This window comes from Phalacrocorax carbo, chromosome 11 (genome assembly GCF_963921805.1).
Source record: "Phalacrocorax carbo chromosome 11, bPhaCar2.1, whole genome shotgun sequence".
Taxonomy (NCBI): Eukaryota; Metazoa; Chordata; class Aves; order Suliformes; family Phalacrocoracidae; genus Phalacrocorax; species Phalacrocorax carbo.
The window spans coordinates 13,801,816-13,819,145 of NC_087523.1; the positions used below are offsets into that span (position 1 = coordinate 13,801,816).

A 17,330-nucleotide genomic window follows, 5' to 3' on the forward strand; every position below is an offset into this window, starting at 1 on the left:
CTTACTTTACTTTATTGTGGCATGAGTTTTAGTAAATATGAATAAATTCTTGATTAATTGCAGGTTTCTACAGAGGCATTGTGAGGCATGCTAAATATATGACAACTCAGAAGGTAGTGTCACTGTTTTTGCAGGTGTAGCTGAGACTACTACAACAAATTCTAGGTTAGATTTGCCCCTCAGAACAACACAAATTAGAAGTAACTATGATGCAATTAACAGGTAAGCACCAGAAACTTGTATTTTTAAAAATAATATTTGGCTGACAAGATTCAATATGAAGTGTTTTAAAGAAAACAGTATATGTGCAGATATTTGACAGCTAAAAGCCTTGGATCACTCTCACTTAAAATAGGTTTCACTAATAAATTTAATAAAATTCATTTTCTTTTTTTTTTTTGTCAGATTAGGTTAAAACATAATTACCCTAAGAGATATGCAGGTGTGATCTATAAGATGACCAATGTTCAGCAACACTGAACAATTTGAACAATTTGAACAATTGTTCAGCAAATAATTAATATATTCCAATGCAATGTGTCCTGCCAAAAAAATGAGCGTATTATCTGTTCTTGCAGTACAGAACTGAGCCTACAAGTAGGAAATTCCTAAACATTCACCTGAAGGGAAATCTAGGAAGGAACTCTAAACTGCATAGATACTATATAAGCACTAGAGTGTCTAGCCAGTATTCCTTCCTTTAAAACTAAGCTAAGCACACAACTCAACAGGGCAAATATCATGGTTTCTACCATTTTCCTTCAAAAGAATCTGCAACTCTCTATTCTTAGGCTTTTAAGCCTTTTTAAATACATAAGTAGCTCTCACAGTGCTGGTATTTGGGCCAGATTTTCAAAGCAGTTTAGCTTTTATTTTAGCACCTAAATAAATTGGCAGATTATCAAGTAAGCTCAGTTTGTTGTCATTAAGTATCTTAAGAGTAGGAGAGAGATGGAGCATGGATGTCTCGAGCACTTTTTCTAAGTTTGATCCTTTAATTTTCTCTCTCTAAAGAAAGCTGGAAATTCTGATTCCAATTCCAGGTGCCATGTAATTAAATGATAAAGAATTAGGGTCTTAAAAATATCACCCTTAAGAAAAAGAATGTCAGCGATCCCCCACTTAGCGTAAATGGCACAGAGATCATGGGAAGTGAACTATGTGATTGCATTACAGTAGCTACCTGAACTTTGTATGTTACGATCTTGGCTACAACGTACCTTTCCCACTCCAAGGTGTTGAGCTAAAAGCTCCCCTTCCAGGTTTGGGCTTTGACAGGAATCCCTCCCTCTATTTGGGCCATCCAGTACAGCTGTCTACTACGTTGCATGCATCAGGCCGAGTTCTGCCTGCTCAAATGGGGCTTTTATGCATTCTCAGTGTTTTCATACAGCGCAAGGGATCTGGTTTGAGAGGACCCTCCACCCATAAGCACAGAAAAAGCAACACAAAATGTTGAAAATATTGAAAATGTTAAAAATGTTTACTCCTTTGCTTTATAAAGGTTGCCTCGGTGGCTTTTTATTGTTAAATTTGATTCTTTGGGTTTGGGATTTCTCCACAAACTTGGCATTTTTCCAGCTGCTGACACGCTCTGCAGTGAAAGGCTGCACAGAGAGGGCATTTCTTTGTCCCTGATTCAATTCATAAGGTATGTGTTAGAGGATTTTTTTCAGGTCATGATATTCCTTGCTGATTTATGATAACTGACAGCTTCTAGAAGAAGTGTAGGAAGTGTTTTCTAGCTTTCTAAAGTAAACCATTCCTGATCAGTGCTTTTCATTAGATATTTGGTCAACAGATGACTACCGTTTATTTAATGGGACTCAGGGGCAAAGAGGGTAGGGTTAAGATAAAAGGCATTACTGGTGAGGAACCATCATACTATTTTTTTTCTTTTCACTAATTTTATTAAAACTGTTCTAAATGTTTTTTCTATAGGAAAGTTTATAACTTAGAATGAAATACACTTTGATCATACTTAAGGTCAAATATGCATTGTCAAGTAGCCTAGAGATTACATTTGCTCACATTTGAAAACTGTTTGATACTGCTTTTAATTTGTCAGCTACTCCTTACTGCAACAATTAAAAATGGGCCTTAATTAAAGCTTTCAAAACTGATAACAACATGAGTTTTCTTAGTTCTGTTTTTTTAAACAATAATAAATTGTTCATTTGATAGTTAACCAGAATCTGTTTAAATCAGATAAGTATATCAATTTACAAGAATTATCTGAAGACCCTCTCTGATACTTACAGATTTTGGTTGGATTGGACAGGAAAATATTGCAAGAACTCTATTCTGGAAAGACTAGAAATGAACTGGTATTCAGAAACCTAAACCAGCAGGACCAATAACCAACGTCCAATGCAGCTAAATGCTGGGTAAGCAGAATATTGATAACTACTAAATAAACAAAGTTGCCCAAATCCTGAGTTTCTCCTTTCAATGTTAACCACAAGGTCCATTGCCCAAGATAAACACCTTAGGCTGGCAACATAGAACACTTGGCTCTAAACACAGCCACAAAACACTGACCTCTTCTGAAATCTGGGATACAAGTATGAAGACACAGAGAAGGACACAAACACCAACACTAGAGAAGTAATATCTTCAAGATTTTATGAAATTATTAGTTTTAGTGACAAATAATTTGTTGGGAAGTAAATTGCTCCAACTCACTCATTCAGTTGAATTTAGAAATTGTCAAGAGACTAGCCTCTGGACAGTTGTTTATTTGTCCCTCTGCTAAAGGTTTTGGTAGAAGCTGCCGAGCAGGTAACATGTCTTCCCCAAGCCATGACGGTCATGTCACCACATACTAATCCTGCTAAAATTTAATTATTGATTCATATCAGTTAATACATCAGCCTGTCAATATGGAACTCCAAAACATCCCCTTTAAGATTATACCCTCACAGCTTGATTTTCAAAAGTCCTAGATTTTTTGAAAATTTATATAACTTGCAAAGTAGCATAAGTTTAGTATATAGACAGAGCCACCCAGAATAGTAACCTTTAGAAATCAGACACGAGTCAACTATTAGCTCATGAGTCAGAAAATCAGATACTGAAAATCATGCATTTTCTAAAGCAGAGCTCCGAAGCAGTTAGTATGTAATCTGGCACAGGGTTCAAACAAGCGTACCCTTCGCTTTCTTAAAGCAGAAAAATTTTTAGTAAAGATTTGAAGTAATGTAATATACTCTAATGAACACAATAAAAAAGAACTGAGTCCCTCAACAATCAAAAAATCAATATTGTAACCCTTGAAGAATTTAAACCTCATTTGTATGGCGAAAGTGAGGTAGTAGGCCCTGAAGCACTAATCACATGTATTAAAAATGAAAGAAAATATCAGACATGGGAAATGATTGTAATTAAAATTTGAACACATACAAACACAACAGCTCCAACATTACTAAATGGAAATCAAACAATGGTATTTGGTGTTAGGGGAGTGAATATTAAACCACCATTTAATCACCCCCATCTGTTCTTATAAGTGCATACTTTGCAAAGTGTTATATTAATTCCAGGTATTAGAGAGTTAATTATCTCACAAAGGATGCAAGGCTTGCTGGCCTTACACCAGAAGTCAAAGACTCTATTTTTAAAAAAAAACACTTGAGGTTTTTAGAAGTTTGTTTTCATTCTGCATCAGACATCAACAGAGTGGGGGAGAGTGTGAAGGAATTTGTTTTTCCTTTAAAATTATGTTTTAGAATTCTGCTTCCAAAAGCTTCTTGAAAAACCTCGATTTTTATTAGTTTGACCTGATTTCATGAGCTATCAGCAATAGCAATCATTAGTACCACCAAATTCAGTAAGTTAAAGTAGCACTTGAAACAGCTTATCTTCTGTATTTAATTTTAAGTGCACAACAGCTGCTACTTACAAATTCTTATCTAGATCAAAATGTTTCCCAGTCCTACTGTAATAGACTGACAGCTTCTTTAGGGTCAAGTTGTTTCCCATTCTCTCATGTTATTTTCACATTTCTATCACATTCTTTAAAGTTCTCCCACAAAACAGCCTTAACATTTTCTTTCTTGGCATCTATGGAAAGTACAGCTATAGATGCAGAAGGTATCAGCCATTTGCAACATAATTGCACTATGTAGTTGGATTATAGAAAGCTCCAGGTACAACTGGGTAGTGCAGCACATCATTTTTTTCCTATCATTATTTCTCCCCTCCCACTGCTACATACATCACTCCTGCTTAGCTCACGGCGATAGAATATTCCATTTTACAGTAAAGCAGTGCTAATGATTCTATTTTCCCCACTATACACAAGATACTTTCTCATATGAACTGCAAAGAGCATTTTTAAAATTAAATTGCAAAAGTTACATGTGGCATTATAACAGCTGAGAAAAATAGAAGTTAATAAAAAATAGAGAAAGTGCTATGCAAAGGTATTTATCACAGAAATTACCTTGGTCCTTTCCAAGTTTCAGTCTTGCATTCTCCTGATAGAGCCATCTCTTTGCCCTGTCACCACATCAGCTGTCTGTCGGCTTTTTACAGACCTGACAGAGCTTCATCCTTTTCTGTATTATTCCTTTAAGGAACCTGGCTAGGAAGCAAATGTTTTCTTCTGAGTCAGGTTTAGCCTAGCGACCTTCTAGTGCTTTCCTCTTTACGTTTGATGCAAAGCGTAGTCAACAAAACTGCTAGCGTTTCTTGACTTTAATCTCTATTTATTACCGAAGAGTGGAAATAAAACCACACTCTCTTACTCTTGTTATAGCGTCAGACACTACACAGGCTGTTTTACATCATCTGCTAACAACAATAGGGTCATGTGATAATTTTTGCATCTTACAACTTCATGCATTTCTTTTATTAAATAATAACTTTTCTGATAGTATCTGTCAGCCTAACTACTTGATTTCCACAGGCTTTCACTTGATAGATTGCCATATACCTGCTACTTTACATCAAGAAAGAAAAATTACTTTTGAATGCTGGCATCCAGTCTCTTTTTCTGACTGAGAACAGAATGAGCACTTTTAGCTGTAGTTGATATCCCTGGCCAAGTCTCATCAATCCACTGAAACGTAGTTCCTTTCAAATCATCTGGGTGTTTTAAGAAACAGAAAGACAGCTTCCCATTATCCTCCTCTTTCCCCTCCCTGCCACCCTTCCCCCAACCCCCAAACCACAACCTCGATTTAGAGGCACCAAACAGCACTGAAACATATCTTTGCATGAAGGAGAGGATACTTTTTTTATTAAATCACAGCCATAGTTTTTATCAACTCCATGATTAAATAATAGGAAGCATTTTTATTTGACAATCTGAATCTGTCCATCATCTTGTTCAAATTTCAAGTTACAAATAAGCATTTGGGTAATCCTAAAATTTTACATGTGCTATTTTCCTTTTCTGGCAAAACCAACAGTGGAAAAAAAAATCCCTTTAAGTTTAGTGTACAGTCTATCTAGATTCAAAATCCACTTTTTTTTTTTTTTTATAAATGACAACATTTCAGGAACATCTTTGTATCTTCTGGAAGCACTGCAGAGATAGCTAAGATCCTGACACTTGGATTTGAGTTTTGTAGATCTCAACAGTTTGGGTACATAGTGCGACTCATTCCTTTTGCAATTATGTTTTACATAAAATCAGTCTGTACAGTGTTCAAAATAAGCCAGAGATGATCTGTACTGCAACCATATATCTCAGTGTTTCCAACAGAAAAAGTACTAGCTCCCATGATGTTTGCAAGCTTTGCCAAACCTGCTTGTGTATTTGGAGTGTTCCATGGACGCAAAGAAAATACTGGGAGTGAATCTGCATTCATAATTCAGATGCATATTTTCCCCTCAGCTGCAGAATCCTGACATTTGAATTGCGATCAATAGTCTCAGGAATAGGTACTGAAATAGAATAGGAAATTCTAGTAGCAGTTTAATGGCATATTTATTTAATGACACATTTATTTAATGACACATACACCACGATTGGCTTACCTATCTTTGATCAACACTGCTCCCAGTCCCCAGCAGGATTCTACCACGCTTATGTTATCCTGCAGTACATATCCCTATCCTTGCAATTCACCTATTTCCTCCAGCCTACTTCATGATTATGTAAATCTTGTGCTCTGAAATGTCATCTTTATGCAAATTTCAAGCAAACATGTAATGTTTGTTTTACTTCTTTAAGAAAAGCGCGGTAGGTAGTCGAAGAGCTTGGGAGAATCTCCAGAAGATAATCAGGGACAAAAATGGCTTTCTGGAAAACAATATGGATACTTGCAAAAGTAATCTAAGAAATCAAAGATGACATAATGCAGCCAGAAAAAGAAGGCCTCTTGAGTTGTAAGAAACACAGTGATGAATACAAGTTCTGAATTCAATATTGATACTAACTCTAGTTTCTAATCTGAACCTATAATCACGAAGCATCAGAGAGCACTTTACAGACATTCATCGCATACTCCAAGTGAAATTGGTTTGGACTCCCTTAAGTCCCAGACATGAACCCCAAAGCCAAATCTCCCAAATTCCGAGAAAGCCAAGAGTTAAAGAAAACAGTAAAATTACTGAAAATTTCTTGAATAATAGTAACTTTTCTCCTCTAATAACTGTATTACTCAAACCATTTGATTGCAATCCTGCTGTCCTGATCTTCTCTTCAAGAACGCTTGGTCATTAGATACTGGCTCGCCTGGTCACCAGTACTATTAACACGCTACCAATAAAACCAGCATAACACATGCTGATTTTGTATTTAGAAGGAGAGAATAGAAAACTTTTAATTTTTATACACGGTAAGCATCCAAGTGTAGAAGGAATGAAATATTTTCTAGGAGTAGTCTGTTGTCAAGCTACAGCAATCTTGAACTAATGACAAATTTCAACCTAATTATGAGTCTACTCACACTCTCTGAAGCTGGAGACGATTGTTTCAAATGAAATGGGCATAAGCTATGTAATAGTCACTGTTTCTACACCTAGCATCTGCTTCAAAGCTTTTATTTCTTCTTATTTATACAAGAAGAAAATACAATACTCACTGTCTCAGCAAACAACATCTGTTACAAGTTTGTTAGTAATACAGCAATTGTGGAAACTTTCAGCAATTCATTGAGATGGGATGGCTGAATGGGCAGTAAGAATGGGCTGTTCTACTCCAAGGTAAACATTTCAGAAGTATGATCTTCTGCAAATCAAAGATTACAGACTTCATGCTACCTGTGGGAACTAAGGCCATCATATTAATTCTGGTCAATATTTCCTTTTTTCTTTTCTCACAGTGTATGACATAGAAAGTCCATTATGAAACTAGTGGCACATAACACCTTATATGGCTGTCATAGCACATGTCATCATTCACTGAGCATCTATTCACTATTCAATACCATAGTGTAACTGTATGCTTCAGAAAATTATTCTAAAGAGATGACAAAATCCCTCTACAGACAGAATTATATATTCCATAACAGCAACGTACATGAAAGAAAGTGTACCTGGAGATCTGCTAAAGACTGAGGTGAGTTGATTCATGGCAACTTGGTCACTAAAATCTACACAGATTTTAACATAACTCCTGCCTTTCTAACTGTCAAGATGAAGAACATTCTCTCATTCTGTGAAATACTCTGGATATGAAGTACAGTTTGGACATTTGACATAACTCAAAACATATCAGTTTTATGGTTCCTATAGGTCCTTCTCCAAAAAGCCAGATTTCTATCCCACAGGTATCACTGATATTACCCACTCCACCCCACTCCCCATCTTGATTTTTATCTGGCTAAAGTGATGCAACTAAAAAGGACTGCATTAGCTGTGCTGGCATCTCTGAGCAGGGACCAAACATTTCCATAGCAACTTGATACTGCTACACTTCCTTGGTAACCAATTTAACATAATTATTTATTATATTTACCTGCATTAATGTTCTAGGATTACTATTTTAGGAGTCTATCATTCTTAAATATGTTCATTAGTTTCACAAATAAATCACCTTATGAATAGGCATATTTTTATTGTTTTGTGTAACATCTAATAAAAACCCTTTCCCAGATACACAGTTAAGCTTCTTCAATCAGTAAATCCTCAAACTGCCTAAAACCCCCTAAAAAAACCCCCAAACAGTCAAGCAGAACAGGTTTGTGGGGAGGAGGGAAAAAATAAAAAATCCATTTTCATTAGCAACCAACATTTAAAAGAGTTTAAAAATAATTTTATTTTCACACAACACTTCAGTTTGAGATTACTGTCATGGCTCAAAAACCTGACTCAAAATCTCTAGACTCTGGTTCAGATTAATTTTAACCACATATAAAGTATATCTAACTTTTAGTGAGAGGTAATAATAGAGTAAATGGTGTAATCAACACCCTAGATCCAACCCTTTTGAACTTCAGACCTGTTTTTCTAGTAGCTGCATCCAAGATAAGTACAACCTGTGTCCTAACACCCTTTACAGTACTACAGATTAAACTGTGACGAACTACTCACAGAAGTTACAGGCTCCTCCTCTTCACCTTCCATTACATAGTTAAAAAATAACTTTTTTGATAAGGTAAAAAGTGTCTTAATGAGTTTGTTTTAGGGTTACAATAAGTCAGTAGAAAATCGGACTGCTATAAAACAATACTTGTACGGTTCTCACTTTTTCTTAAAGATACTTTACACATTCCAAACAGTGTTATCTGTCTCTCTGCACTAAAATACTTGAGAGACAGTGAGCACATACATACCTATGTTTGTAACTACACACGTTCAGTACCTTGAAAAGCACCAGAAAAGCATCGCCATGCCAAGATAACAATCACTTAATGACATTGTTTTATTGTAAAACATTCTGCACTACGGAAAGGACAATTATTTTTTCTCTGTCTGTTGAAAGCACAGAACAGAGGCCCCAGAAACTGTACTGAAAGCAAGAGAGTTTGACATCTAAAGTTCCAGCCTAAAGATACATCGTAGACACTGTATTTGTATGGTCCTTGTTGTATGATCAAAGCCTAAGTCTTCAGTTCAATACAAGGATATCTAGCACTAAGCAGCATGCCAGCTCTTATACTTCTGAGAGATCAGGTTCAAAGTCTGGTGGCAAGCTATCTGAAAGTTAGCTATCTAGCAGATCTATCTGAAATAAGGTAGAGGAATGCTGGCAAAATGGAAAAGAGGAGTCATCTACTTCTTTAAGCTTGTCCCTGGAAGTGCCTGCAGTGGCAAGAGGCTGGCGGAAGAAAAGGATAGACAGAAAAACACATGAGGGAAAGGCAGTCACAGGGCAAAAGATAAAGAAGCAGGAACATAACAGTGCAAAGTCTAGAAAGCAGAAATCAGGAATATGGTTTAAGGAGGAATGAAGAATTCCTGATAAATGGTTTAATCCAAAAGTCATTGAAGACAATGGGAAGACTTCCAAAATGGTTTGATACGAGGCTTGTTATCTTAAATGACTGCATTTAGAATCAATGCTTGACCAGCATATAAAGAAAACCTGAGCACTTCTTAAAAACTGACTTCATAAAGCCTCTTCTGAGATGAAGATGCCACTGCTTCTTTGAAGATACAGTCATCAAAGGATGAAGCATGTGAACAGTCAGTATGAGTCCTCTGAAGTTTAACTATAATCTCCTTATTATTTCTTACTGAGTTTCTGAAATCTTCTCTGGTGAAAACAAGAAGCAAAACTGAGGCAAAGAGCTTAATCTGGAAGTTACCTGTAGACTAACTTTATTCTCAGCTTTTTTTTCTGTGTGTGGGCATGTTCACGTGTATATGGCTGATTCTAACAGCATTTAAGCTTTTTACTGTTGCATTTACCTGAACAAACACCAAAATGCAGTGTAATTTCCTACCTTACATTAGCTGTTTGTTACAGCTGCTTGTCACCCTCTGCTAGACATACATTTACTTTTGAAATTTCACTGTTCAATTAAGGACAGTTAGGAGATGTTCCTGTAAGGGATGAATTTCTCTGTCACAGGCTAATTTCTTGTTAAAAAAAATCTTTATTGAAGCAAAGTGATGCCTTTGTGATTCAGAAAAGAAACCAATGATACTAACATAAAACAAGTTCAGTCTTTGTGAATCCTGAAGCAAACACAAATATGTACATAAGTACATTCAAATACAGTCATATACACAATGTCTTGAAGTAGATTTTAGACACTGAATAAGGCATTCTTGCCCCAATGCATAAAATTCATCCTTATTTGTATGGTAGTGTTCTGAACAGAAGCAGGGCTATAAAGTTGTATTTACAACTGACATTCAATTGTAGAAAGCTCTGCTCTCTTTATGTAAAAGGCTAAATAATATAGGCTGTGTGGTCTTAAGTATAACCAATTGATACCTGATTCCGACTTCAAAAAGAACATACGGTCCCCTCTAGTTGGAGTAACGTAGCTAAGTTTGAAATACTTGGAAAACTTTGTGAATAAGATAGCAGAATTTGTTATATGTGATTAGATAGAAGGGAGTTTGGAGGCACGATATCCTTGAGTACAATAAATAAGGAAGATGTGCTAGAATAAGCTAGTTTAGTGTCAGTAAGAATTGTGTAACCAAGCCAAAAATGAACTAAGCATGCCCATAGATTGAGTTCAACCAGCGGACACAGTGAGGAAGACTACTGATGATCAACAAAGGACCTCGGAAGACCACCAATGAACTTGAATGTGCATGCATTAAGGACATTTGCATATAGAAATGAGTTCCAAGAATATTATGAATATGATAATAATTTCCTAGAAGTCTAATGAATATATATATTTTGATTGCATATAACCCCTGTAGTAGAGCAACTCGATGTACAGACTAGGTGGAGCGATACCCTGTGCACCTGGTGCCACAATAAATTCATGGGGTTCCCCAGGGCTCAGTGTTGGGGCCAGTCTCATTTAGTACCTTTATCAACAGCCTGGAGGAGGGGATCGAGCGCACCCTCAGTAAGTTTGCAGATGACACCAAGTCAGGTGGGAATGTTGATCTGCTCAGGGGCAGGAAGGCTCTAAAGAGGGACCTGGACAGGCTGGATCAATGAGCCGAGGCCAATTGTATGAGGTGTAACAAGGCCAAGTGCCGGGTCCTGCACTTGGGTCACAACAACCCCAGGCAACGCTACAGGCCTGGGGCAGAGTGGCTGGAGAGCTGCCTGGAGGAGAAGGCCCTGGGGGCGCTGGCTGACAGCCGGCTGAGCATGAGGCAGCAGCGTGCCCAGGTGGCCAAGGAGGCCAACAGCACCCGGGCTTGTGTCAGGAATGGTGTGGCCAGCAGGAGCAGGGCAGTGATCGTGCCCCTGTGCTCTGCACTGGTGAGGCCCCACCTCAAATACGGTGTTCAGTTTTGGGCCCCTCAGTACAAGAAGGACATTGAGGTGCTGGAGGGTGTCCAGAGAAGGGCAATGAAGCTGGTGAAGGGTGTGGAGAGAAGGTCTTATGAGAAGCAGCTGAGGGAGCTGGGGTTGTTTAGCCTGGAGAAGAGGAGGCTGAGGGGAGACCTTATCACTTTCTACAACTACCTGAAAGGAGGTTGTAGTGAGGTGGGTGTTGGCCTTTTCTCCCAAGTCACTAGTGATAGGACAAGAGGAAATGTTTTCAAGCTGCACCAGGGGAGGTTTCAGTTGGATATTAGGAAAAATGTCTACTGAGAGAGTGGTCAGGCATTGGAAGAGGCTGCCCAGAGAGGTGGTAGAGTCACCATCCCGGGAGGTGTTCAAAATACGCGTAGATGTGGCACTTTGGGAGATGTTTTAGGAGACATGGTGGTGCTGCATTGATGGTTGGACCTGATGATCCTAGAGATCTTTTCCAACCTCAATGATTCTATGAATAAAGAATGCCCACTTTCTAAAACTACAGACTGAGTTTTAGAGGGTTCTTATATTAACCAAGTTACAATATCACAATATTTTGTAGGTTTTTGGGGTTTTTTTTGTCTTAATTTTGAATAATTGTGTAAAACAAGACATTGCTATATTAAAGAAAAGGCAAATAAAATATACAGTAAGAATATGAAGTACCAGTAGGAAAAGGATATTTATAGAACAGTTATCCAATTTGTATATATGGAAGACGAGCAAATATGGTACAGGTTTCAGAGGAGTTTTGCCTGACTACAGACTGAACAGTCAATACCAAATTCATTTCCAAGGAGACATATTTTATACTGTCTCATAGTGCTTTACCCTGCAAATGAGTACAATCAAATCACTGAGCAGTTCCAGGAGTGGTGCCAACCTTTTATGAAGAAGTGTATCAGTCAAACATTCAGTCTCACAGAACAGGCATTCAGTTTACGTATTTCACAGCCTAATAGGAGCCAGATTGTTCACATATTTACTAGTCAGAAAATAAGTCAATATATGGGAGTAAAAGAAAGAAAACGCCCCAAAGAGATTTCAGTGAAAAATTAATAAGGAGGGCAGGAAACTCCAAGCAGGGCCAAGTTAAAATTAAGTTTTAAGTTTTCAAATATTTGTTTGCAAAAATAACTGTGGTGTGTATTTTTTTTCTGTTGTGGTGTGTGTGGGTTGTTTTAGGTTTTGTTTCGGTTTTTTTAATGGTTTTTTTTTTTAACTGCAGATGCTTTTATCATAGAATATTGTTTGTGCTTTCTTTATATATAACAAGCTGCAAAAATCTACATTCTTTCTCCTAATGCCTCAGAGATTTCTCTGCTTTGAGATCACTTCCAACATTATGCCTTGGTAGTTAAAGAGGAATTGCCTGTGAAAGTACTAAACACACTCCTAAAACCAGTGAAATGTTCTGGTAACAGACTTGATGGAATAGCAGCCCTGATCATGTGGATCATAGCTTATGAACCTCAAAGGCAGCAAAACTCCATGTATATTTGTGAAACATCAAGACATAAACAGAGTTATCAGCACAAAATCTAATGGGAAGAAGCTGAATTAACACTACTCAAACTCAAGTTTTGGAAGAGATGTAGGAAAATACCTACAAGCCTTGCTCACAGTCTCATGTGGGAAAATGTTGAGTACATTAAAAAAATGAAGCCAAAACAAGTCATGCATCAGCACAGATTCAGCTGAAAATCAACAGGTATCCAATCAGTACTTCATTATTCTGCATTTAAGACACTTGTGATTCTCCCCTGATGGCCAAATGTTACAAGTCACCTATAGCACAGGCTGTTGTTCAACTTTCTGTCAGAAATCATTACTGAAATGAAGAAACAGGGACACCTAGGGTCGTGTTTAATGAAGGACAACAAACAGAAAGGGTTGTTCTGGCTGAACACTGAAACTGATGGGAAGCAAAACCATAAAACTAATGAAAGAATCGACTATAGCATATTCATGTGTATTGTCTGGGTATTAATTACTACCTCTCTCATCTAATAATAAAAGTAAAATGATTAATACTTGTTCTGATATATGGTCATAGAGAAGCCAAAGTAAACAGAGGAGAGAAGAGGTTTTTGTGCAAAACCAACAATCATCCTCCTACAAATGAAACAAAATATTCTAAATCTGAGAACAAACTTTAACACCTTGTACTCTTACATGTCAGGTAGCTGCATCTCTTGTTTCAGTAAACCCATTATGCAAATAAACAAAGCACTACTAAGGTAACAGAATTGAAGAATATAATCTTCCAAAAGTGAAAACTCCACAGAGGGAAACTATATATTCGTAACATCACTCGTGTTCTGAGGAGTGCAATCTACATTGATGTGCAACAATAATGTACTCTGAGTACAATGTCTCAGCATATAAACAGTTACTTGTCCAGATGATGGGTACAGTGGTTTCTTCTGAACCACTGATTTCAGGCACATGCAAGCAGGTAATAAAATAATGTTTGCCAAATTCTATATGGCAAGAGGGAAAAATACATTGATGCTTTTGAACTCATATTTTACTAGTCCAAACTATACATTGCTACATGGACCAAATAATGTCACCAAACAAACAAAAAAAAGCCACCAAAAACAAAAACCCAAACCAAACCAAAAAATCCACCCCAAACCCCACTCCCACAAAAAACCCCAAAACCAACCAAACCCCAACACCCCCCCCAAACCTGAACATGTAAATAGGTTAAAAATCTATCTGCTGTGACATTTATTTTGTGCATGAACTGCAACATCAGATTTGAAGGGTAGGTCCACAGGCAGAAAATTTAAAAGAAATAAAAACCAGCTTTAGAAGTTAATTTCAAATTCCTTAATTTTATCAGGAAAAGAGACACTTAAAATTAATATTTATTGTCTTCCAAACTACTAACAAGAATGTGAGAATTACCATATATCCATATTTTCCTTAAATTATCATCTTATTAGCAGAGAACTGTCATTATTTACATTGCAGGAGCAATAGCTTCCAGAAGTCCTTATTTGGGTCTGTGCTAGAATAATCCATCACTGGAGAATTCATACCCTGAAGAGAAATAAAAGGGGGACAGACCCCCATTTCTGAATTCCTAATCTTTTAAAAGACATCGATAGAGTCTAATTGCAACAGCCCTATTGAAAAAGAATAATTTTACACTTATGCATAAAATTAACCATTTCCCTAAATCTTTTCAGGACTGAGGAAAGCCACGTTCCTGTATTCACAATTTAATGGCTCACATTAAGGCATAAGGAGGGGGAGCATGGAACGCAACTTGAAAGTCTAATAACAGGCAGATCCAAACTTAGAGCAAACACAAAAGCTTAAATATTTAATCATCTTATTAGGACAAGGTAATATTGGCATAATTTACTGTAAGTCATCCCAGGAGACAAATGTTCCCTAGAGTCTCTATCAAAGCAAACTTCTAATGTCAGCTAATTATATGATTTAGGATACTGCAGAAGTTCTATATGTTCCTTTGTTATCCTTAGTTATATTTGGCAAGAAAATAAACTCCTGCAAATTCTGATTCCTTACTTAATATGTAGGGTTTGTTCCAGTCTCCCTTTAAATATTGACAAAAACACCATCACTTTCAAGGTTATGGCTCCTAAAATCAGGAGGGCCTGAAATTTTCCTTCTTTCAGGTCTGAGGTAAAATAAGTTGTTATCTGGAAAAGAAAACGTGATGTACATTGAGATTTCTTAATAGTTTTTCTGTGCATTTTTTCTCTTAAATTCTGCTGGCAGTCTGTTATCTTTCAAATTTGGGGGTTTTGATGTCTTCTGAAAATGTAGAAGAACTACCAGAAGATATGGTATGGTTATTTATGGCAGTGACATTCACAGGGATTTGATTGCTGAAGCTGTGGTATTAATATTTTGAAAGCACAGTACAGAACAAAATAGTTTTTTCTAAAATATTTTGCTGGAAACTGAAATTTCTCTCAATTTTTTTTAGCACAAAGGACAACATGACCTGGGGGAAAAGGCAACTTATGGAAACTTGAGAAAGTACAGGTAAAAATTATGACTAAGCCCTGTATTATCATCATGTAATGATAAAATATACAAAACTTTTCAAGAAAGCAGTCCTATTTATCATCTGTTAAGTTAATCAAGGTGAGTCTTAATACATTGTAATGATTTTGAACATTTATGTTCCACAAAAAGGCAATTGTGAGCCATAAGAGAGTCCCGTATTGAAAAGTTTGAATTGATTAGTAAATGGTTAGTAAAGTCATTTCATTCAACTTTCAAAACATGCCTCTGGAACTTTTAAAAATACTATTGTATTAATCTCTTATTTCTCCCATAAATTCATTCTAGATTGTCTAGGTTGCAAGAGATTAGACTACAAATCCCTTCATTCCATCAATATTCATATGAATAACTTGACCTTCATGGTATAATTGATCAAACTACCAATTACTACACATGGTCAAGTTCACACTCTCGTCCAGTTACTAATTCTCACCCAAATAACTTCACAAAAGATGCTCTTACCATCACAAGATGTTTTCCACAAGACATCTGATATTTCACACTAACTTTTCGCATCATAATGACAACTGACTGATTATGAAATACTAGCAAGAATGTCTGTTGTAATCCATTCACTTTTTAATGGTTAACTACTGTATTACTAATCAATGGAAAGAGAAAATACAACTTTTATAATATTGCCATTGAAGAATTAATTCTAACAGTCACAACTATTTAAATTCTAGATTCTTCATGCAGTTAGAATCAGAATCAGAATGGTTTAGGTTGAAAGTGACCGTTAGAGGTCATCTAGTCCAACCCCAGTTGCTCCATTCATGTGGATAAATCCTTAAAATCAATACCAGGAACAATTCATTACAAAGGTAAATTGCCTATTCTAAAAACAAAAACCATTATTCCCCACCTTCACCAAAAAGCACCTGTTGTGCCTCTAAATGAAATAGTCAGAGCTCTGTCTTCTGTAAGCATAAGTAAAAAATAGTTAAACTAGCTATGAAAAGTATTTCTATCAACACATGTCCCTTTAAGAGTGTTTAAGGTGCAGTAACAACATATTTTCCATTCTGAAAGCTGGACAGAATTCAGCTCTGCAGTGGAAATCATATAAATTAAGATAACACCTTATAGTGCCATCTACTGATAAAGCTATTAATTATTCTAATTTATATGCAATCAGCAATATTTTAGTACAAAAAGCCTTGGGAAATATAATTCAGAAGTGAAGAAATAGATGGTAAGCATGGCTAATTATGTGATGGAGCACAAATTATTGACAAATCAATAGCTACATGGATTAGGTGAAATTAATGCTAGAAGGTAATTATCAAACTTGAACAAAGTATGAACAGTTTAAACTTTTCTCTCTTCCCTCCACTGCCCCCCCCCCCCCCCCCCCCCCCCCCCCTTTCTCTTCCTGGAATTTAATTCTGAGGAATCACACATCTTATTGAGTGTATGTGCACACTAATCAAAGCCAACCCTTGGAGACTAGCCTCTTTGCAATAACAGTACTTGGGTGAAAGTGTTGTAGTAGACCTGGCAGAATATTTCACCATTCCAAAAAGAGATACTTATGCTCTAGGTTAAACAATATATTTCCTCTTCTGGGTCTCCGGTCTTATAAAGAGTTTTGCAAATATATAGGTGAACTTTCATAATGCACCACAAGTCTTGGGGCAATTATTAGGTTTGTAGTATGAAGTCCAGCATCTAGGAAACAAGAAAAATGAGTTTGTGTAACCCTCGCCAGAACCATGTTAGTCCCAAATGTAGCCACACATTTAAAATTTATTTTATTAATCTCAAAACACAGCACCAAGACCAGCATCCAGAAACCATGAAAAATAATGCACCTCCCAAGGGTAGAGCTGAACATTCTGTAGATGACACCACTCCTAAATCAACACAGAACCAGTCAAAGATGAGAGTTGCAAGGGACATTGAAACAACAAAGAAGCCATTTTCCAAAGCTGTTATA

At 36.7% G+C, this 17,330-nt stretch overlaps 1 long non-coding RNA gene across 1 annotated transcript in view; it reads right to left on the reverse strand.

Annotated features, from left to right (window-relative positions):
- Positions 1-17,162: 17,162 nt before the first annotated feature.
- LOC135315301 (uncharacterized) overlaps positions 17,163-17,330 on the reverse strand; it is a 47,982-nt gene continuing 47,814 nt past the window's right edge. Inside the window, exon 5 of the long non-coding RNA XR_010374735.1 lies at positions 17,163-17,247. This is a non-coding gene — a long non-coding RNA (uncharacterized LOC135315301). The remainder of the gene's footprint in view (positions 17,248-17,330) is intronic.